The following is a 22669-nucleotide window of genomic DNA, read 5'->3' as shown; positions in this document are numbered from 1 at the left end:
TTTGGTCTTTTTTTGCTATTTCTTGGGCCGCTCCCATGGCATATGGAGGGTCCCAGGCTAGGGGTCCAATCAGAGCTGTAGCCACCGGCCTACGCCAGAGCCACAGCAACGCGGGATCCGAGCTGCGTCTGCTACCTACACCACAGCTCACGGCAACGCCGGATCGTTAACCCACTGAGCAAGGGCAGGGACCGAACCCGCAACCTCATGGTTCCTGGTCGGATTCGTTAACCACTGCGCCACGACAGGAACTCCTAGACTCCCCCTTTCATTTCAGGGCAGCTCCAACTTCATGGTTGTCTAAATCAGGGCAAACCTTTTCTTGAGATATTTTAGCTGTGTAATTAGAAATAAGCAGCGATGATGGAGTTCCCATCGTGGCGCAGTAGTTGGCGAATCCGACCAGGAACCATGAGGTTGCGGGTTCAATCCCTGGCCTCACTCAGTGGGTTAAGGATCCAGCATTGCCGTGAGCTGTGGTGTAGGTTGCAGACGCGGCTCGGATCCCGCGTTGCTGTGGCTGTGGCGTAGGCCGGTGGCTACAGCTCTGATTTGACCCCTAGCCTGGGAATCTCCATATGCCGTGGGAGCGGCCCTAGAAAAGACAGACAAAAAAAAAAAAAAAAAAAAAGAAATAAGCAGTGATGAAGCAATGACGTTAAAAGCAATTAGCTAACATTCTGCCATTCTCTGCTGGGCAGGAAATACAGGGAGGTGACCCTCTTGAATTCTGCAGATTTCAGGATCCAAGTGTCACAGCCCTAGGACACCACAAAGGACATCGCCGACCCTCTAGTTTAACCCCCTCTCCTGTATTAACATCTAGAATCTTCGTATGGCTCATCTCTCTTGGTAGGTACGCAGTGTATAGAATAAGTGAACGAATCTTCCATAAATCCTGCTGCATTGCTGCTGTTTGTTTTGCCGCATCGTTTCATGGCCGTCTTGGCTGGGGTGATCTGCCCTCCTGGCATGTTAATTGTATTTATACATAAGGGAAGCTTTAGGTGGTTTTGTTGCCAGGCTTGGAGACCTTCACAAAATAAATACATTCATGGATGCCACACATTTGAAAAACTGGTAAAAGCCATGGAACTGCTCCTTAGACACATGCAGATAGGCCTGTGCACATCATTTTGTCTCTACATCCAGAAGGTCCAAAGGCCTTTGAAAGTTCTCTAGGGATCCTATGCTGAGAACCTTTGTATGAGGTCAACTCCCGGGGCCTATGCAAAATTGCTAAAGTGAGCAAGGCAGAAGGCAGTGTGTCCCCTGCCCTTTAAAAGCATGAATTTTTTTTTTTTTTTTTTTTAAGTACCAATAGCCTCATGTGGAAACTTGTAATTTCCATCTGGGCAGTGACTTTTAACGGAAGGTTGAGAACCTTTTGGGGTTTATAAAATAATTTTAGTGCTCCAAGCCAACATTATAAAAACAATGTGATGGAACGGAATAGAAAAGAAAGCAGGCTCTATGTCTATATACTGAGTTGAGACGAAAAATATGGTTCCCGGTTTGAGAAAATTGATGTCTGCTCTGCTTGTTTTACTACATATTTAGGGCAGTGGGAGCCATTGAAAGAAATTCATGCTTTCTTTTCACAATCTGTTTTGACTATCTTGGCCCTTTTCCTTCCTTATAAAAAAGGTCCAAGAGTCCACTGGTTCCACTAACATTTTAATATCTTAACAGCTTGTCCCAAGTCGTCACTTATCCGCAGTTGTGAAAATAAGCTTAAATCCTACTCTTGAAGGCTCTCCTGTTTTTTTTCTACATTCATTCTCTCTTTTTTTGGCTGTACCTGTGGCATAGGGAAGTTCCTAGGTCAGGGATCGAAGCTGCACCACAGAAGTAACCAGAGCCACAGCAGTGACAATGCTGGATCCTTAACCTGCTAAGCCACCAGGGAACTCCTATATTCAATCTCGTTTTTTGCCCTCTCTAGCTAAGTAAGAATCAATGTTATCCTCACCATGACACCATTTAGCCACTTTTCTTTTCTGTTTCTTTTCTTCTTCCCTCCCTCCCTCCTTCCAGCAACCGGTGGCATATGGAGTTCCCAGGCTATGGATCAGATCTGAGCCATGGTTGCTGTGTCTGATCTGGGTGGGGATCGAACCTGCATCCTGGCGGTTGTGGAGACACTGCCAATCCTTTTAGGTCACAGCAGGAGCTTCCATTGAACCATTTTTAGATAAAGAGACTTAAGGTTCCCTAGACCCATCTTCCTCATCTGTAAAATGATTCTGATAATGATAATCTCCTTCTCCCAGGATTATTGATTGGGAAGAGTATGAGTTAACATATGTAAAATGCATAGCATAAACCTCAGTCAGCAATAATCAGTATTCTTTTTTTTTTTTGCTTTTTGCTTTTTGCTTTTTCCAGGGCCACTCCTGCAGCATACGGAGATTCCCAGGCTAGGGGGTCTAATCAGAGCTGTAGCCGCCGGCCTACACCACAGCCACAGCAACACGGCATCCGAGCTGCATCTGCGACCCACACCACAGCTCACGGCAACACCGGATCCCTAACCCACTGAGCAAGGGCAGGGATCGAACCCGCAACCTCATGGTTCCTAGTTGGATTCGTTAACCACTGAGCCACGACGGGAACTCCAATAATCAGTATTCTTAGTGGTGGCTGAATTGTTTGCACACCTTAAAGGAGAATCACACTTTACACTTCCTTTAGAAATTCTCAGAGGCATTCCTGTGGTGGCTCATGGGAAACAAATCTGACTAGCATCCATGAAGATGCAGGTTTGATCCCTGGCCTTGCTCAGTGGGTGAAGGATTCTGTGTTGCTGTGGCTGTGGTGTAGGCTGGCAGCTGCATCTCCGATTGGACCCCTAGCCTAGGAACCTCCATCTGCCGCCGGTGGGGCCCTAAAAAAATTAAAAACAACAAAAAAGAATTTCTCAGCATCAGTTCATCCTGGCTTCATTTCACAGGCAGAGGAGCATTCTGGACATGGCAGCGTTCTTGTGTGAAAAGCATCTGCCCAATTTATTTATTTTTTAAATGTGGTCTGTTTAAAGCCTTTTTTTTTTTTGGTATAAATTATTTTGCCCCCACACATCATACATGACATTAAAAGAACAATCTCTCTTTCTTTTCTCTATATTGTGAACCAACATTCTGTTCACTCACAAATGTTGCAAATGTTGATTTCTTGGAACCCAGATGGGAGTCTCCACGAAGACGCAGAATACTATTAAAACTCAACTGCCAGGATCTGTTATTAAAGTAAATGTGGTTAAGAAAAAATAATAATTCGCTAAGCGATTTTCCTGGTGTTTCCCCCTCTTCCCCTCAGGAGTACTTTTTGTTGGTATTTCGTGTTAATCTTTCGGGAAAGAAATTTATCGACTTTCCAGAATTATCACCAACACTCCAAGCAAATATGTGCCCCAAATCAGTGTCTTCAGATTCTTAGAACAAAGGATTTTTCTACCTGAACATCTTGCTTCTCCACCCCTCTTGGAGTATTGCAAGAAGATTTAGGTTGAAGCTTGCTGCATCTTATAAAATAAGATATAGGACATAGTCTGTGCATATAAATATTCTTTTTTTGCACCAAGCCGGTGAGTAGCTGCTGTAATTTAAAGGTGGCCTGTGATGTGGGTTTGAGAAGATTGCTGAGTTTTCTCTCCTAGGGCTGCCCTACCTTCATTAAAATGCATCCTGACACACCTTTCTGTTCCCTGCCCCGCCTCATTCATTCCTTCCATTTACAGGATGTTTTCATAATCTCTTTTCTTCCTTTGACTCTCTCTAGCTATAAAAACTTTCCCCTAAAAAGGAATGCAGGTACTAGGAACTGGCAGAATTCTATAGCAAAAGGCCATGTATCTAGCGTCAGATGGATGTAGGTTTGATTTCCTACTTGGCGACGTCCAAGAAGGCAACTTAGTGGACATCTCTGAGCTTCAGTTTGTTGTTTGTAAAAGTGGCCTCTTTTTTTTTTTTTTTTTTTTTTTTTTTGGCCATTTCTTGGGCCGCTCCCGCAGCACATGGAGGTTCCCAGGTCTAATCAGAGCTGTGGCCACCGGCCTAAGCCAGAGCCACAGCAACGTGGGATCCGAGCCGCGTCTGCAACCTGCATCACAGCTTGTGGCAATGCCGGATCGTTAACCCACTGAGCAAGGCCAGGGATTGAACCCGCAGCCTCATGGTTCCTAGTCGGATTTGTTAACCACTGCGCCACGACGGGAACTCCAAAGTGGCCTCTTATTATCTGGATTCTGTGAGCACTTCATACTGATAAGCCTCAAGTTTTACTTTTCTGAAAGATACATGTTTCTTGAGAGATAACTAAGAAAATAACATCTAACGGTGGATTTGGGGTTATTATTCAGCTGCGTAGGGAATATATTTTGTGAGCTAGGAGGGTCTCTTTGGAACCCCTGAAATCTCATGATTTGTCAGTTTACCTACTGTTTGCAGGAACTAGGACATCACGTGCTGAATGGTAGATGCTAACGATAGTAATTTTTATTGATTGTGCTTTTGCGTTTTATTGCAGTTAATTGTCGTTGCTCGCCCGGGGGTGGGATGGTAAGGCATTACTAGGAAGAACCATTAGAACTGATGAGAGGAGTTCCCGTCGTGGCGCAGCGGAAAGGGATCCGACTAGGAACCATGAGGTTTCGGGTTCGATCTCGCTCAGCGGGTTAGGGATCCGGCGTTGCCGTGAGCTGTGGTGTAGGTTGCAGACTCGGCTTGCATCCTGTGTTGCTGTGGCTCTGGCGTAGGACAGTGGCTACAGCTCTGATTCGACCCCTAGTCTGGGAACTTCCATATGCCACTGGTGTGGCCCTAAAAAGACAAAAAGACAAAAAAAAAAAAAGAACTGATGAGAAATTGAAGTTTAGTGATATTGAGACTCACCCAATAGTCTTCTTGACCCTGGAGCCTAGCTTCTCAGTCACTGTTCAATTCCAACTCCCTCCCTCCCAGCCCTGCCCTTGCGCAAAGGGGTAAAGAGTGATAATTAGACGGTTGAGTCAAGAGGGGGGTGTCCCTCTGGCCTCCCCAGTCCCCAGGGGAGGACCGCTGTTCGTACATGGGTAACACGCCAGCACGGAGGAAATGGAACTGCCCTGGAATTGTTGCATGGACCCAGCTGTGAGAGGATGAGTCTTTTAAGAAATTACTAATTTAAATCAGAGGTAACAGGAAACCACCTCCCATGGCTGTCTGGGCCAAATTCTATACCCCAGGTCCCCAGGAATCTGTGATTTCACCTCCATGTTTATTTATTTATTTGCTTTTTAGGGCCACACCCACAGCCTATGGAGGTTCCCAGGCTAGGGGTCCAATCAGAGCTACAGCTGCTGGCCTATGCCACGCCACAGCCACGCCAGATCCTTAACCCACTGAGTGAGGCCAGGGATCGAACCCACAACCTCCTCGTTCCTAGGTGGATTCTTTTCTGCTGCGCCATGACGGGAATGCCTCAGCTCCAAGTTTAAAGCTTCAGTCTTTCCCTGGATGGTGTCCTTACAGAGAAAACAATTTCTTAGTGAATGGTTCCTGGCGGGGGAGGGGTGGGTGGGGTGTCCCTTCCCTTTTTAGAAAATCGGCAGCTCAATTCAAGGCCTCTTCTCTTGCTTCGGAGCGTGTTCACTCCCCCAGTGAGCACGTTTTGACCACATTCCTCTTACGGCATCGACAAAGACGTGTCAGAAACCACTTCCTGATGGTGAAGACACAGGGATGAGGGAATCCAGGGTTTCTTCCTTGTTCCAGCACCCGCGCATTGGTGGTTCCTGATTTACATATTGTGAGAGAGTCCTGCCGAGCCGGTGCAGGTGTTGCAGACGTGTTAAGACAGGTTCACTCCATTTTCTCTAAAGAAAAGTCGGAATGTGGTCCTTTGTCAGCGGGATCGCGCTGTGCCAGTCGCCGAGCTACATGTAAGTGTCTGAAAATGCAGATGATACTTTGCTGTAGAAGTCAACATTTTGACATACCGCCTTTAACAGGTTTTGGCTTTTTCTTCTTCAGTGAATAGCGTCAGTAGGGTTCTCTTCTCTGCTCTCATCCCGAGGTATTGGGTAACCCTTCTTTCAGGGCCATTGGCTGTGCTCATGGGATCACCTGTCTGCTTGGTCATTTTGGGGTCAACTAGCTTGTGAGGCGAGAACTCAGTTGCTAGGAGTTTCTGTGTGGGCATGGTGAGCTTCCCATTCTGAAAGGGAGCTGGTGAAGCTGGGTTTTCAGGGGTCAAATATGTCTAGGTTGTGAGTCTGGGACACTAATTTAACTGCCATGCTGGTAAATTTCCAGGGGGGGTAGGGGGTGTAACCATCCAGCAGATTCTCACCAAAGCAGTTTTTCATCTACATGGGCCAAATCTAGTTCTAACATACAACCCTGGAATTCCTGCTGTGGCTCAACGGGTTAAGAACCCGACTAGTATCCATGAGGATGCGGGTTTGATCCCTGGCCTGGCTCAGTGGGTTGAGGATCCAGCATGGCCGTGAGCTGTGGGTCACAGGTTTGGCTCAGATCTGGTGTGGCTGTGGCTGTGGTCTGCAGCTGCAACTCCAATTTGACCCCTAGCCTGGGAACTTCCAGATGCTGCAGGTGCGGCCCTAAAAACGAAAAGAAACAAAAAACCATCCAACTCCAAATTTCAGTGGTGCCCTGTACTTAGAGGTATATGGTTGCTCTTGTCAGGCTCTTGTAGGTTCTCTTTCTCCAAATTCTGGCTTCCCAGCCTTTGGTGGGTAGGGAAGAGGAGAAGGGAGTACCCAGAAGGTCTCCAGGGAAGTGTCAGGGGTAGATTCTGGAAGCGGTCAGTGGTATCTGAGTGTGTTTTCCATTGGCCGTGACACGGGCTCAATTTATGTCTCGGACACTGTTGCATCGTATAAACTTCATCTTAAGCGTTTCTAAAGGTGAAGTGTGTCTGTTACAAAGACCTTGACAGGGGGTTGACTTGGTAGCTAGGTACTTGATCTGAATTCCAGATTTATTTTTCCCTTAGGTGTTCACGAGTTGTTCACCAAAGGGGAAGAAGGGAATTGGTTTGTTTTCAGTGCTGCTCTGGGGAATTTTCCTTTTAGCCTGTGGATGTCTTTATCACCTGCCAAAAGATCCAGGGTTACTATCTGGTCATGCATGGTACATTCTAGGTATAATCAGATTTGGGTTTTTCAGACGGTTCCTCTGTGGCTCGATGCTAAACTTCAGAGATTCCCTGATGTTCATCTTTGTCGCCTTGCTTTCCCGGGCCCTTCAGGGTTAGGAGGCCGCGTTGTCGCCTTCTCTTGTTTGAGAAGCAGCTCTTTTGACTTGTGGGAGGATTCCAGCCAGACTTTCCTGTCCAGGAGTGTAGAATTCCAGCCATGATGTTTCCTTATAAGAGAATTTTCCCCCTGTAAATTCCAACATTTTTCATCTTTAATAATACTTTTGGAAGCATTTAAAACATTTCATGCTTTCCCAATCATCTTCAACAGAATATGTTGAGCATAGTTTAATTTCTAGTCACTTTTTTTCCCCCCCTCCCAAGCTGAGATTTGGTCGAGAGTGGATTTTGGGGTCACAAGGCCCAGAAGGGTGAGGCCTTGGAGTTCATTGCACTGCTTTTCTCATGGTGGCTTCGTTTCCTCCTCTCACATCTGGTGTCGTTTTCTGTCCTTTCTTTTTCCTCCCCACCAGTCACTCGTCCCTTGAACTTCCTGCCTTTAGTTTACTGTTGGCTGTCAAGCTGGATACCTTAAGTGTGTTCAGCTGAGAATCAATAGGTTCTAAACGAGGACTACAACAGGCTCCACTGTTGGCAGAATCAAGTTCAAACTCCCCAGGCTGGTGCCCACAGCCTTTGGCAGCCGGCTAATCTGGTCCTGGCTGGTTGCACAAATTGCAGCAACCTCACCGTCATCACACACACACCCTGCACCCCATTCTTGAGCCACACCCAGATATAATCCTCATAAGCCATAGAATGGTAATAAATATCCGTGAACATTAATTGAGGACTTGCTATGTGCCAGGATCTTTTGGAGACTATATGAAAGCTTCAAACCCTGCCAGAGACCAAGCACTTAGGATATATTAAATATAGATCAAATGATCAAATATTTAAAGTAATTAAATATTATCTTATTTTTAAATGCTATTACATATAAAATGTATTAATAATTAAGTATAGATTAAAAATTAACTCTAGGCATTTGGAATATCTTAAAGCAGTTAACTACTTCCAGGATGGGCTGGTTAAAGCTACTCTCTCCCAGAGTTCCCTTGCTGGCGCAGCAGAAACAAATCCGACTAGGAACCATGAGGTTGCAGGTTCGATCCCTGGCCTCACTCAGTGGGTTAGGGATCCGGTGTTGCCGTGAGCTGTGGTGTAGGTCATAGATGCGGCTCGTTTCTGGCCTTGTTCTGATTCGACCCTTAGCCTGGGAACCTCCATATATCACAGGTGCTGCCATAAAAAGACAAAAAAACAAAAAAAGTTACCATCTCCCTTTTACAAAAAAGGAAGGGAATGTGGAGCTTATGTAAAGTGTGCAAGGTCACACAGCTAGGGGGCGCCAGAGCTCCCCATTGTGTGGCGCGACTGTGGGAAGCAGCCAGACTGCGGTCTGGTGAAAGCCCCTCCCCAGCCCTTTATTCTACCTGGGGGAACCCCTCACTTCTATCCTCAGTATTCAGCGGAGCCTGTATCTTCTTCTGACTCCCCCCATCTCCTGCTGTCTCTTTCCTGAATAGGATCAAATCTGTGCTTAGAGGTGAGATCATTACACACCCCATCTGTGCCCCCCACACACACTGACTGAACATGAGCTTCTCCAGGACAGGACTAGGACTGGGGAGGCCTCGTGAAATGCTGGTGGAATCGACCGGAGTTAGAGGTTATTGAGCCAGTTCCCCATTTTGCAGATGACAAAACTGAGGCCCGCAGTGGTCCTGTCACAGAGCTGCCATCAGGGAGGATCTGGGACTAGAAGCTGGGTTTTCAGAGTCTGTGACAACGTGGACGTTGCAAGCAGAACACTCAGCAGTGTTTTGGGTCTGGTTCCTTAGTTTCTGGCAGTGTTCTGGGTGGCAGGAGGTGTTTCTGAGTATTCCATGTACCCTCTGTGTTGACAGCACTGGGGGCAGGGGCTTGCTATGAAGAGACAAAGCAGGGCCTTGAATTTACACCAGGCTGCTGACTGAGGGTTCAGCTGTTCCGGTGGGCTTTTGTTTATTTTTTATCCTGAGCTGAAACTCTCAAGTTTTATACATTCTTCCATTAATTCTCATATTTAATGTAGCAAATCACTTGCTAAATTAGGTCTCCTTGTACAAATTAACATGAACGCTTCTGCACCTGTGTATGTGACTTTGAATAAATAAACTATCTGGCTTAAAATTTTGTTTTTAATTTGAAATTGCCCCCAACTTTGGGAAAAGTTGGCAGTATAGTATAAAGAATTCTGTTTTTTTCTAAGTTAGTTGAGAGTAAATTGCTTTTAGCCCCCAGGCATGAGGGTTTTTTCTTTTTCCTTAAGCAAGGACACTCTTCTGCACAACCACCCTGCTGGGCTCCAAACCATGAAATGAGCTGATACGTCATCACCAGCCCCTCTTCACACCCTGTTCCGCTCTTGTCACTTGTCCCAAGTGTCATTTCAAATAACAGATGTTTGCAGTTAGCATCAGGTGTTGCCTTGAGTTGTCACATGTCCTCGGTCCCCTCAGTCCAGAACAGCTCCCCCAGTCTTGGTGCCTGTGACCTTGACTCCTTTGAAGAGCCCGGGCCAGTTATGTTGTTGACTGGGCTGGGCTTTACTTGGTGCTTTCTTTTTTTTTTTTTTTTTTTTTTTTGTCTTTTGTCTTTTTGTCTTTTGTTGTTGTTGCTGTTGCTATTTCTTGGGCCGCTCCCGCGGCATATGGAGGTTCCCAGGCTAGGGGTTGAATCGGAGCTGTAGCTGCCAGCCTACGCCAGAGCCACAGCAACTCAGGATCCGAGCCGCGTCTGCAACCTACACCACAGCTCACGGCAACGCCGGATCCTTAACCCACTGAGCAAGGGCAGGGACCGAACCCGCAACCTCATGGTTCCTAGTCGGATTCTTTAACCACTGGGCCACGACGGGAACTCCCTTGGTGCTTTCTTGAGACCAGGTCTATATTCTGCGGAATTGGGATACACTAAATGGTGACTGTGTGTCTTTCCCACTGGGTCTTCCCAGAAAACTCCTAATTTGGACCCATCCCATTTCAGGTGATATTCCCTTGCCTTGGTCTCTTGGTTAATTTTTAATTTTTTTTTTTTTTTCTTTTCTTTTTTGGCCACTCCGTGGCATGTGGAGGTCCCCGGCTAGGGATCAGACCTGAGCTGCAGTTGCAGCTGCGGCATCGCTGGATCCTTAACCCACTGTGCCAGGCTGGGTAATCGAACTTGGGTCCTGACACTGGTCCCATTGTGCCACGGTGGGAACTCCCGTCTCTTGGTTAAGATGGCATCTGTCAGCTCTCCCTGCTGGAAGTGACTCTTTTCCCCTTTGTAATTATACTTGTCTTATAGAGAGATACTTTGAAAGGATGTAGATCCTATATTTCTCATCAAACTTTGAGTTTATTGATGTCAAGATAGAGTCATGTTTTCCTATTTCAGTCAGTGGGTTATAATCCTCCGGTAGTGGTGTTTATTTTGATACTCAGGTCTTCCCTGATTGGACTTGTGGGGGTCCCTTCACAGGGGCTCCTCTTGTGTCCCTCATTCCTCACTCTGGCAGGACTCTGATGCATCCTGGGTGCTCCCTCCCTGGGTGCCCCCCACCCTGCCCTGTTTGGGCTTAGACACCCCCATGCCAGGCCACTCCCATGAGTGGACACCCTCCCCACTTGAGTTTTTTAAAAACTCAGGGCTTTTTAGGAGTTCCCATTCTGGCTCAGCGAGTTATGAACCTGACTAGCATCCATGAGGATGTGGGTTTGATCCCTGGCTTCGTTTAGTGGTGAGGGATCTGGCATTGCTGTGAGCTGTGATGTAGGTCTCAGATGGAGCTCAGATCCTGCATTTCTGTGGCTCTGGTGTAGGCTGGCAGCTGCAGCTCTGATTTGACCCCTAGCCTGGGAACTTAAATATGCTGCAGGTTTGGCCCTAAAAAGCAAAAAACCAAAAAAAAAAACCCCACCAAAAACCAAAAAACAAACCAAAAAAACCCATAAAAACAAAAAACCCAAAGCTCAAGCTTTTTTTTAAAAGTATATTTCAAGTTATTTTGGGGTCCGTAAACCATAGACATTTTAATGAAGGTTTTAGGGGAGAACTGGTTTTGTTCTTAAACTGGAGAGAAAACAAAAACAAAAAAACAAGGACTCCTATTTAGAATTTGTAGCTGGCTCCACCGGGCAGCCCAGGTGGCTCCAGGTACAGTCTTATGCAAATTATTAAAAAGACTTTGGAGACGTTCTGTCATGTTAAAAGCCTAGTCTGAAAATGTGGTCATCACTTATTTCAGCTACAACCAGGTGTTGATAAGATTTCCAAGGTGATAGAAGGTCAGCTTCTCTCGGAGGACTAGGAGGGTGGTGGGTGGGGGTGGAACCTGTGAGGATTACTGTTTTTTTTATTATTATTATTTTTCTTCACTTTTAAAAGGTTTATGGAAGTACAGTTGATTTCCAATGTGGGGATAATTTCTGCCGTACAACAGAGAGATTCAGCCGTATATATACACACATCCATTCTTTTTCCGATTCTTTTCCCATATAGATGATCCCAGCGCACTGAGTAGAGTTCCCTGTGCTCTACAGCAGGTCCCTCTTGGCCAAGTCATTCCATATACCTTATCCATGGTTCTGGAAGGAAGGAAGGAAGGGAAAAAGCTGAGAACCACTTTTTCTTTTCATTCTGTGCTGGTCTCTCTTTCCTCTGCCTTTGTCTTCTTTCCCCATCCTCCTCCACGCCGCCCCCTCTTTGTTGTCCAGTCCTGTGAGCCACTGTTCTCACTTGAGCACCTCACTCTTACCTTTGACACATGGTACTTGTTTGGCTGGTTGGGGAAATAAAATGACTCTGGCTCAGGTCATCCGTGTTGGAAAGTGAGACACGTGGATAAGGGGAGATCTGGACAAGGCTCTTTACTTTTGCAGAAGGGCCGGGGTGCTCAAAACACACGCACAAAGACGAAAAGACCCTCCCTATTTATCCCTAACGCAAGTGATGTACCTGTCGCCTTCCCATTGGTCAGGTCAGGGCGCACGTCCTTCCTGATTGGCTAGTTGAAACAAACTGTTGCTGGGAGAAGACGAAAAGAGGAGGGGGTTGCAGGGGGGGCGTTTCAGCCGAAACCTGAGCAAAATAGAGTAACCCAGATTTCCTTTGATAGAAAAGAAAAGACATTATGTTACTTTCCACAGGCTGAATTGCACTGGACCCCCAATTGTGAGGCTGGGGTGGGGGGGATCAATTTCTTAAAAATAGATTCTCCTGATGGCTTCCCAGAAGCAAAGAGCATTTGAAATGTAAGACTGGGATTGAACTGGTGTATCCTGACTCCTTTTGGACCCTAAACTTCCCAGATTTATTTCCTTCCTTCCTTTTCCTTCCTTCTGTCTTCCTTTTCTTCTCCCTCCCTCCCCCGTTCTCCTCTCTATTTTCCTTCATTCCACAAGCTACTCTTATTTGCATTGTTGCTGTTTATCATTTCTCATGCTTCTGGTACTAAGACGATAGGAAACTTTTAGGTTGGCTTGGAGTTTCTGGGGAAATTGAAAAACAGGACTTTGCCTTTGCTTTAGGAGTAAATAGCGTACATAAACATACCTGGAGTTTCCACCACCAAGTAGAGGCCAAAAATCTCAGGAGCCCCACCGAGCAAATGTCTTACATTTCATTGCTTTCAGTGAGCAGTACCTTGGTACAGAGTTTCATATATTTTCACTGCATCATTTGCCTTTGGCTGTATCTTACTCTTTCCCAAAGAGTGCTTTTTCAAAAGGTCTTTGTGTTCACAATTATAAATCACTCTGATGCTAATAACTGGGAAGGCAGTGCCCCTCTGTAATCCGAAGTTATTTCACATTGACTCTGGAGAGCATCGGGGGAGAGTTCTGCAAGATATCCGACCTCTCAGCTGTAGGTTGAATAACAGTGTTTTTTCACTCTCTAACATCCCGACTGGATAACAGGGCAGATCAACTACGTGTGTCTGGCATACCTGGCTGATTTTACCTAGCGTATGAGTCCTATCAGAGCTTCTTCTGTTTCTCCATTCCAGCAGTGTTCTTATTTAATGCTCTTTTCTGTGTTCCATAGTCGTAAGGGTTGTATAATAAGAGAGTCTGGAGAAGAAGAGGAAGTTGAAGACAGGGTTTTGAATGGTCTGGTTTTACATTCTACTGCATTAATGTAGCGCTCAAGGGCCTGTAGAAACAGGACACTCATTTTCAGGCTCTTGGGGTCAGCTGATGGGACTCATTCCAGGGCTCTTGGGGTGAGCTGACGGGATACCCCAACCTCTTTCCAATCCTAAGTACTAAGCATGGAGCATTTCAGGGAATAGCTGCTGTTGATGCTTGTTAGCAAGAAGTGATCGTGTCCCGTAATCTCACTGCCTAGATGGACTTTGCTCTGAAGTACAGGTCACATCCATCTGTCACTGGGGGTTATCCGCTCAAACATAGGAGTTATATTTTTGGTGCTGACTTTTCAGAGTTTAATTTCGCAGCCAACACATTTTATTATTGGTCCCTCCTACCATGAGTTAGCAGGTATTTGGTTAATATCCCTCAAACCTGTGACCTTTTTAATCCAAATAGTATATCTATACTTCAGTGTATTTATATTTAGTAAGTCTGATTTGCTTTGTGCATTCCTGACAGGTTCTGGGGCAATAAACGATGTATTGCCATTGATTATATTCTTTGCAAGATACTGAAATTTTTGTCTCTGGTTATCTTTAATCAACGTGGTTACTTATGCTCAGAAGATGAATTTGCTGTGACTTTCATTTGGGTAACAATAATCTTTTCAACAAACTTGCAAAGGGGAAAGTGGACGAGAGAATGGGTGCATTACTTACAAGGTGAAGTCTTATGAGTTGATAGTTCTCAGCCTTATGCTTTATCATTGAGGAGGGCTACTGGCTGCCTGTTGTGACTGTCATGGGCCATGGCTTCCTACCCTTGTGTTTTCACTGTAATCAATAAGGAAAGAGATTTCATAATTCAGGTGCCGAGTTCATTGATTTGATTTTTCGTACTTGTGTTTTTGGCAAAGCTTCTAATTGTGGTGTAAGAGCCTGGAGATGATGATGAGTAATCAATATTTAAATGTGATGACAAAGACCTCCCGCCCAGGGTATCATTTATTGGTTACTGCCGTGGTTCAGACAGGGGACTGTATGGTTTCCAATGGATTTTTCCCTTTACACGTATCATTTCCATCTTACCGATGAAGACTCGGAATCTTCGAGATGTGCAGTAACGTTCCGCAGTTATTTAGGTATGAAGTAGCAAGAGCAAAATTCCCACCCAATTCCCTCTGGCTCTACCATCCATTCTCTGAGCACTCATCTCTTGGTCGCAGCCACTTGATGGCTAATGAAATAATGAAACGCCACTCAGTTTGAGGCTAGTCTGGGAACAGTACTTCTTTGGGCTGATGCTGTTGGGTGTCTCTCGTGGTTGCTCAAGATCTGTTCATTATCTGTTTCAGATTTCATTGTGAGATTCATTAATTAACCCTTAAGGCCTTTTCCCATTGTGTCAAGTTCAAACAAAAGGAGCTGACAGACTCCCATTATGCATTAAACACACGTAACAAACAAACAGCACAAGCCCCAACAAGAACTAACAGTAGCAGGTTTGGCGTTTGCTCCACTGAAGCCTGGGCCAATGTCAGCAGTTAATTGAGTTCTCAGAAATATCATGGAAACGGGGTGTGTGTGTGTGTGTGTGTGGTTTGGTCACGTGGCCAGGTTTACTCCTTGAAAACCAGGGCTGTGTTTTCCTTCATTCGGAAAGGCATTGGAGGGGATTTCATTGTGATTGTGTCCCAGAGGACGATATGGAGGTCTTTCTGAGAATTAAATATGCATAACATTTTCCAAAGTAATTTTGCACAAATCACTGCTGCATCTTAAAGGTTCGGGGATACCCTGTGTTAAAAACACACCACAGACCCAACAAACCTGTGATTCGAAGTTTTGGTTTGTGGTTGTTGGTATTTTAGTTTGCATGAGTGGGAAGAAACTGCTCATGAGATAGTTTGAACACCAGATCCAAGTATTGTTACCGTATAAAATTACCTGTATTCTTTTTCACCAGAACGTCCTTCCTCGGGTGTAGTTATTTAACACAGAGTAAGATATTTGTTTGCGTCTCTGATTTATACCAGAACTTATCAAACAGGATTTGGGGGGGGGCATATATACACCATTTTACTTTTTATTCTTTAAAGCTTGTGTTCTAGTTATCACATATTTACACCACCCCTAACACGTACATACATGAACCCTCGGGTGGACCTGATCTGATCCATGTCCAGTGGGTAAGACATTTAAGAGCTGAGAATGATGCCAGGCTAGTCATTCTTATTATCTTTCTCATGGGCTGTGTTATACTTTTATGACTGATGGAAAGATCTAGATGAGGAAAGCTAGAAAATTGGAGAGGGAAGATGACCAGATGATGATGGTGCTGCAATTGGCAATTAATTAAACACCTTGATTACTTGGCTCTTTCTTCTGCAAGGAGATCCTGTCTATACTAATATAAATGAGTGCATTTCATTAGATGAATCCCTACAACAGTAACCCTTCAAACACTCTTTTTTCACAAGTTGTTGATAGGTATTCTCCAAAATTAGGTTGCATGATTAAAAAGGTTTGGGAAAATCCTGGGATTGGTAAAAAATCCTTTTCTCAGTTGCAAGAGTTGGAATCCCCAAGTTTGTCCTTTGAAGGTGTATTTCTTGGAGCAGCTATGAACATTTCCTGAATATCTATATAATGGGTACAAATCCTGGAAGAGAGTGTGGAGTTGAGGATTGAGTCCATGTTTGAAGGATATAGAATGGGGGTTCTTTCTGATCAAGCCATTCTTTGACCCACTAGACAGCAGACACATCACTTAGAGAGAAACAAGCGAATGCGTTAGTACATATGCCCTTCCTCTGGGTTGCTGTGACCATCATTAAGGGATCTAATGTGTATCGAAATGGTTTTAAACTTTGAAGCACTCTGAAAGTGTTAGTTATTAGTAAACCCCCTGCTTTTTATTGTGATATGATCTACACAACATAAAATTTACCTTTTTTTTTTTTTTTTTCTTTTTTGTCTTTTCTAGGGCCACACCTGTGGCATATGGAGGCTCCCAGGCTAGGGGTCCAATCGGAGCTTAACAGCCACAGCAACGCCAGATCCAAGCTGCATCCTCGACCTACACCACAGCGCACCGCAACGCTGGATCCTCAACCCACCGAGCAAGGCCAGGGATCGAACCCACAGCCCCATGGTTCCCAGTCAGATTCGTTAACCGCTGAGCCACGACGGGAACTCCTAAAATTTACCATTTTAACCACTTTCAGGTGTACAGTTCAATAGCAGAAGTGTATTCACATTGCTTTGCAGCCATTGTCACCATCCATCCCCAGACTTTTCTGTCTTCCCAAATGGAAACTCTGTATCCATTGAACACTAATTCCCCTTAACCCCCAACCCCTGGCAAATACCCTGCTACTTTCTCAATGGCTATTCTGAGTACCTCAAGTCAGTGGAACCATCCAATGTTTGTCCTATGTCAAACTAGGAGCATATATTCAAGTATATCCTCTGATTTTTTTCTAATGTGAGATTTTAATGTATTTCCTGCATTTCCTTACCCCGGTGCCCTTCTTTTAACAAATAACACAGTGAGAGAAGAGTGTGCATTTTTAGCCTTCCTCTGGAAGGGCCCTGAATGGACAGTACCCACAGTTTTCAGAGAGGGCCAATTAAAGATGGGCCTTTAAGACGAGCTGATCAAGAATCGAATGCATCATCAAAGGAATCAAGAGGTATAAATTTCCATTTATAAGATAAATAGGTATTGGAGATGTAATGTACGATGTGATACCTCTAATTAACAGCGCTGTATGTTATCTAGAAGAGTTGTTAAGAGGAGTAATTCCTCAGCAGTCTCATCACGAGGAAAACTTTTTTTTTCTATATCTTTAATTTTGTATCTCTCTGAGATGATCTGTGTTCACTAAACTTGTGATCATTTCATGATATATATGTCAGATCATTATGCTGTACACCTTACATTTATTCAGTGCTATATGTCAATTTTATTTTAATAAATCAGAAGAAAAAATAAATTAAAAAAAAAAAAGAATTGAATCTGTTCTCAAATTAGAACCAAAGTGACCTGGAGCTCTCCCTGACAAGGAGACATGTTTCATTTCTTCTTAAACCAGTGTTTGAAACAGAACAGACAGGAGTTTCAACGCCTAAGTATTATCTTTATTATGTAGATAACTTATGCCCAAGATTTAAAAAATTGGATATTTCATCATTTTTACCTGTCTTAAAATGGTGGCTCTTGTCATAGGGCTCTTATAGGGAAATCCTTTGTAACTTTCAGGGTGAACAGATCATCCATTTCAAAATTAAATAGCTAAAACTAGAAATGACCTGTTCTTGTTTATTTAAATGAAGCTTTGGAATGTGTGTGTTTTCTAGAAGGGCTATTCTCCTCTACCATGATTCGAGAGCAGAATTGTTTTCAAATACCCATTATTCATGCTCGTAATTAGACATGTTTCCTTTTCTCTGGATTTTCAGTGTTCTGATTATAGGTTAAGTAGGATACCGAAATGCTCATCGTATTTTTTTCCCTGAGTAATAAGAGCACTTAGCTTAAAAAAAAAAATCGGAGTCACATGAAACTGCCATCTTGTCCTACTGTATATCTCTCATAATTTAAATGTATTTTTTTTTTAACCTTTGCCCTGTTAAGAACATGTATTTCATTGTAAAGAGTACTAGCTGTATCAACATATTCTTGGCAGGCACATTTTCATTAAATTGCACCCTTCATTTTTCATAGCACTCTGAGCTCATCACAGACACTTAGCAGCTCTTGGGTCTTTTATTGCATTTTTAGGTCCTGGTCTCATCTTACTCCTCACTCTCAAGATCCTTAACACTCTTTCAGGTGCCTTGAGCTTTGAGCCTTAGCATCCCTGTGGAATCTTGGGCTGAGCCATCCAGGGAGGGGACTTAGGATACATGGACAACAAATTGGGTTGAGTTGAATTGAGATTGAGGTCTGGAAGCAGAAATCGAAGGGTTTTTTTTTTTAGATGGAAAGCAGCGTCAGGATCTTAATTACCTTTGTGGAGAACCACGCTGAGCTGGTACAGCACAGATGGTAGCCTGTTCCTGTGAGTGTGGGGATGGAGGGAGAGAAACAGAACAAAACAGGTGGCTCTAGAGCTCACACCCTGGTGCCAACATTAGTTTGGGCCGCACGCAGTCCCCACATCTCGGTGCTTGTGTGAGCGAAGCATCGGCAGAACCAGAAGGCTGATGTTATTTTGATCACCACGCTCTGTTTAGTGAATACACTTGATTAATCCTCCTCCTTCTTCTCCTGGATGCTATTTTGAATGGAAAATCACTACAGGAAAAGCAAAAACCTTACCCTGATGATGTAGGCATTATCCACCCCAACCCCCCATTCCATACCACGCCCAACTTTGGGCTCCTTTTTCTGGTGAGCCCAACATTTTGAAAGTGCTTAGGTGCTGAATTTTACTGAGGAAGAATCTGAAGCCATAGAGAAATTAAGTGATTTGCCCCCAGGTAACATGTTTTCCTGGTGCTCAAAGAGGAATACCCTTGGTCTCCCTGCTGGGTTTGTCCTTTGGTGTGTCCTTGAAAATTCAAGCTTCCTGCCCTGGAGAGAAGCAGAATTAGAACTCCTCGGCCACACCTCTCTGCTTGTTTTTTGTCAAGGTGCTTATTTTCAGAAAAGGGCATGCTTTGGGACTGGGAGGGCTCTGAGCTCTCCGAGGGTTGGTTTGGTTTAAATGTGGACCTGTCGCTTCCAAGGAGCTGGGAGGATCTGCTTTCCCAACGTGACGCGTGAGTCATGAGCAGGATGTAGGAGGGTGTTGAACCATCACTCTGGACCCCCCCCCTTCCCCACCCTCCGTCTCTGGGCTTTCAAGCTCAATTTTAAGCCCAGCTGCAATGGAACTGAGGACTGGCTGGGGACACTCCCCCACCCCCATCCTGCTGTGTGCTTGAAATCTTGGCTCAGAGGTGGGAGAGGTTGGTATTTTCAGATCCAGGCCTAGAGCAGAAATGTCGCCACAGGGAAGCTTGTGGACCCAGGATGCAGAATTTGTGTTATGTGTGTGCAGGGGTCGGGGAGGATTAAGGGCGGGGGCTCATGTCCTTGGATTTTCCAATCTGCCACGAGGCTTTGATCCTGTTCCCTATTGACCTGAAGGAGAGCTGCTGCTCTTGTTGATGTTGGCTGTGAGGAGGCCTAAGCGTAGAGGGATGCAGCTCCCTGACAAAGATGACACCACGAAAGTCAGGCCAGTCTTTGCAGGGACCCCCGTCATGTTCTGAAGCCTGGGGTTACCAGAAGCACCCCAAGCAGACGTCTTTTCAGAGCCCAAATCAGATGGACTTGTAGGCTGGTAGACCGTCTGCTGGATATTCTGTTGTAAACACTCTGTGTGGGAACATGCTCGTGCTTTTTGTTCCTTTGGCTGGTGTTGATGCCATTACTGGTACTGGAGAAAAAAGTCTACTGGGACAGATGATGGTTAATTTTATATGTTTTTTTTTTTTTTTTTAAAAGGAGTTTCCATCATGGCTCAGTGGTTAACGAATCCGACTAGGAACCATAAGGTTGCGGGTTCAATCCCTGCCCTTGCTCAGTGGGTTAAGGATCCGGCATTGCCGGGAGCTGTGGTGTAGGTCGCACACACAGCTCGGATCCCGCGTTGCTGTGGCTCTGGCATAGGCCGGTGGCTACAGCTCCGATTCGACCCCTAGCCTGGGAACCTCCATATGCTGGGGAAGTGGCCCTAGAAAAAGGCAAAAAGACAAAAAAAAAAAAATTTATATGTTAACTTGGTTAGGCTATGGTGCCCAGTAACTTGGCTAAACATCAGTCTAGAGGTTGCTGTGAGATATTTTTTTAGATGTGATTTGGCATTTCAGTCAGACATTGAATAAAGCAGGTTATCCTCCAAAATGGGATGGGCCTCCTCCAGTCACTTGAAAGCCTTCAAAAGCAGACTAAGATCTTCTAGAAGGATGTGATTCTACTCCAGATGCCTTTGGACTCAACATAACAGTATCACCTCTTCCCTGGGGTTCCTGTCTGAGGGTTTGCCCTGAGGATTTTGGATTTACCAGTCCCTACAATCTCATGAGTCAGTTCCTTAAATTGATTATCCATCTGTCCATCTGTCCATCCATCCATCCATCCATCCATCCATTCATATCCTATTGGTTTAGTTTCTCTGGAGGACCTTGACTAATACAGGGCCCATGTGCCATGAAAAACTATGATAAAAAGTAATGAGCTGTGGTTCCTTCCCTCTTGGAACTTGTGATCCTACTAGTGGATTAAGACAAGTATTCAAGCCACTGATAACTATAGGGATTCAGAAGAGAAAAGTGATGGAGAATATCTTGGAAGAATAAAACTTTGCAACATTTTTCAATAAAAATCTCCAACATTAAAAGAGAATTTCTAATCACTCCATGGGCCATTTTTATTTTGGGGGAATGATGGGTATTTCATCTTAGAAAATCATGCACGTTTAAAGTTTTATTCCATTATCAATCTGCCATCCCTAACCTCCTAAGTAAATCTTTGAGTAAAACTGACTCTTCAGAAAAATGTTCCTTTTAGTCCTGTGCCTCTTATCTCTGCTGGGTGTGCCAGGGTGTTGGTGTGTCCTTTAGCAGTACAGGGATTGAAGTGGCGGTATTCTTTTTTTTTTTTGTCTTTTCTAGGGCCGCACCTGCAGCATATGGAGGTGCCCTGGCTAGGGGTCTAATCAGAGCTGTAGCCGCCGGCCTACACCACAGCCACAGCAATGCCAGATCCGAACCGCATCTGCAACCTACACCACAGCTCCTGGCAATGCCAGATCCTTAACCCACTGAGCAAGGGTAGGGATCGAACCCGCAACCTCATGGTTCCTAGTTGGATTAGTTTACCACTGAGCCACGACAGGAACTCCGAATTCTTGAAGGAGGTTGCATACATCTTGAACGTGCATTAGTTTGGTTTTGCAGTGATGTCTGCATTGAGTGGTTTGGGCAGAAAAGACAGATATTAGTGATGGGGATTAAAGACAAAGAGATTTAGATTAAAAGAATAAGAAGAGAGGGACTGGATAGATACAGAAGATCCTCTGGGACCTTGGAGGAAGAAAAGGGAGAGAAGGAGAAGACGAAAGAAGGAAATTAACATTCGTGAAAGTCTAACTGAATACCAAGGTTTTTACTGGGAGTTTGGGGTTGGTAGATGCAAAGTCTTCCATTTAGAATGGATACGCAATGGGGTCCTGCTGTACAGCCCAGGGACCTATATCCAGCCTCTTAGGATAGACTACGATGGAAGATAATATGAGAAAAAAAATGTATATAAATGTATGACTGGGTCACTTTGCTTTACAGCAGAAATGGGCACAACCTTGTACATCAGGTATACTTTTACTAGAAAATACGTACATCAAAAATAAATAAAGAGGGAGTTCCCGTTGTGGCACAGTGGTTAACAATCCGACTAGGAACCATGAGGTTGCGGGTTCGGTCCCTGGCCTTGCTCAGTGGGTTAAAGGATCTGGCGTTGCCATGAGCTGTGGTGTAGGTTGCAGATGCGGCTTGGATCCCACGTTGCTGTGGCTCTGGCGTAGGCTGGTGGCTACAGCTCCGATTGGACCCCTAGCCTGGGAACCTCCATATGTTGCAGGAGCGGCCCAAGAAATGGCAAAAAGACAAAAAATAATAATAATAATAATAAAATAAAAATAAATAAATAAATAAACGAATGCCAGAGTCTTCACACACATTGCCACTGAAAAAGCCATTAGAAGGAAAATCCCCCTCGTCCGGACTCGGAAGAGGCGACACCCCAAATCACTCACGAGAAGCGGTCTTGATGCAAACAGCAAGAGGATTTTTATTCCAAGCGCGCTGGGGCCCACAGTCTACGCCACGCAGGGGTAGAGGACTGCGGCCCCGAGTGCGGAATCGGGACAGCTTTTATGGGGTTCACAACAAAGCCCGCGCTTTGCAAACCAATCATTTTAAAACATCGAGAGCCCGCGCTCTGTGGACCAATCATTTTTTCTACAGTTCCGGAGGTCCGCATTTGCGCCGGCTCCTGGGCAGAGTGACAGATTGCAGTTGCGATAGGTCACTAGGGCTTTCAATGTGTAATCAATTCTTCTATGGCGCCAGCAGTTTTACAGAATCCAGATAAGCGATTAGTCAACTCATTTCCTGTTATCTTACTTAGGCCAGGATCACGCACTCAAGGGCCTATTTTACGTTCTTTCACCTAGTTTCATACAGAGAGCAGGCCCTGGAACAGCAAGAAGTGTGACCTTCTACCTATTTACTGGCAGCGAGCAGGGTCTGGAATTCGGGGGCATCTAGGGCTTTTTAGGAAGCTGGAGTTAGGGCTCT

General features: G+C 44.9%; 1 protein-coding gene across 8 annotated transcripts in view; it reads left to right on the top strand.

Moving 5' to 3' along the window:
- The window catches only part of TIAM1 (T-cell lymphoma invasion and metastasis 1), a 461256-nt gene that overhangs the window by 254615 nt on the left and 183972 nt on the right, over positions 1-22669 (top strand). Inside the window, exon 1 of one of the 8 annotated variants that reach the window (XM_021070909.1) lies at positions 5368-5920. The exons of the other annotated variants lie outside the window; for them this stretch is intronic. The gene's annotated coding sequence lies outside the window, so the exon portion shown is untranslated. Of the gene's footprint in view, positions 1-5367; positions 5921-22669 lie in introns of those variants that run through there. 8 annotated transcript variants of the gene reach the window in all.

The sequence above is a fragment of the Sus scrofa genome, chromosome 13, assembly GCF_000003025.6.
Source record: "Sus scrofa isolate TJ Tabasco breed Duroc chromosome 13, Sscrofa11.1, whole genome shotgun sequence".
Classification (NCBI taxonomy): domain Eukaryota; kingdom Metazoa; phylum Chordata; class Mammalia; order Artiodactyla; family Suidae; genus Sus; species Sus scrofa.
This window is presented reverse-complemented; position numbering and strand designations above follow the sequence as displayed.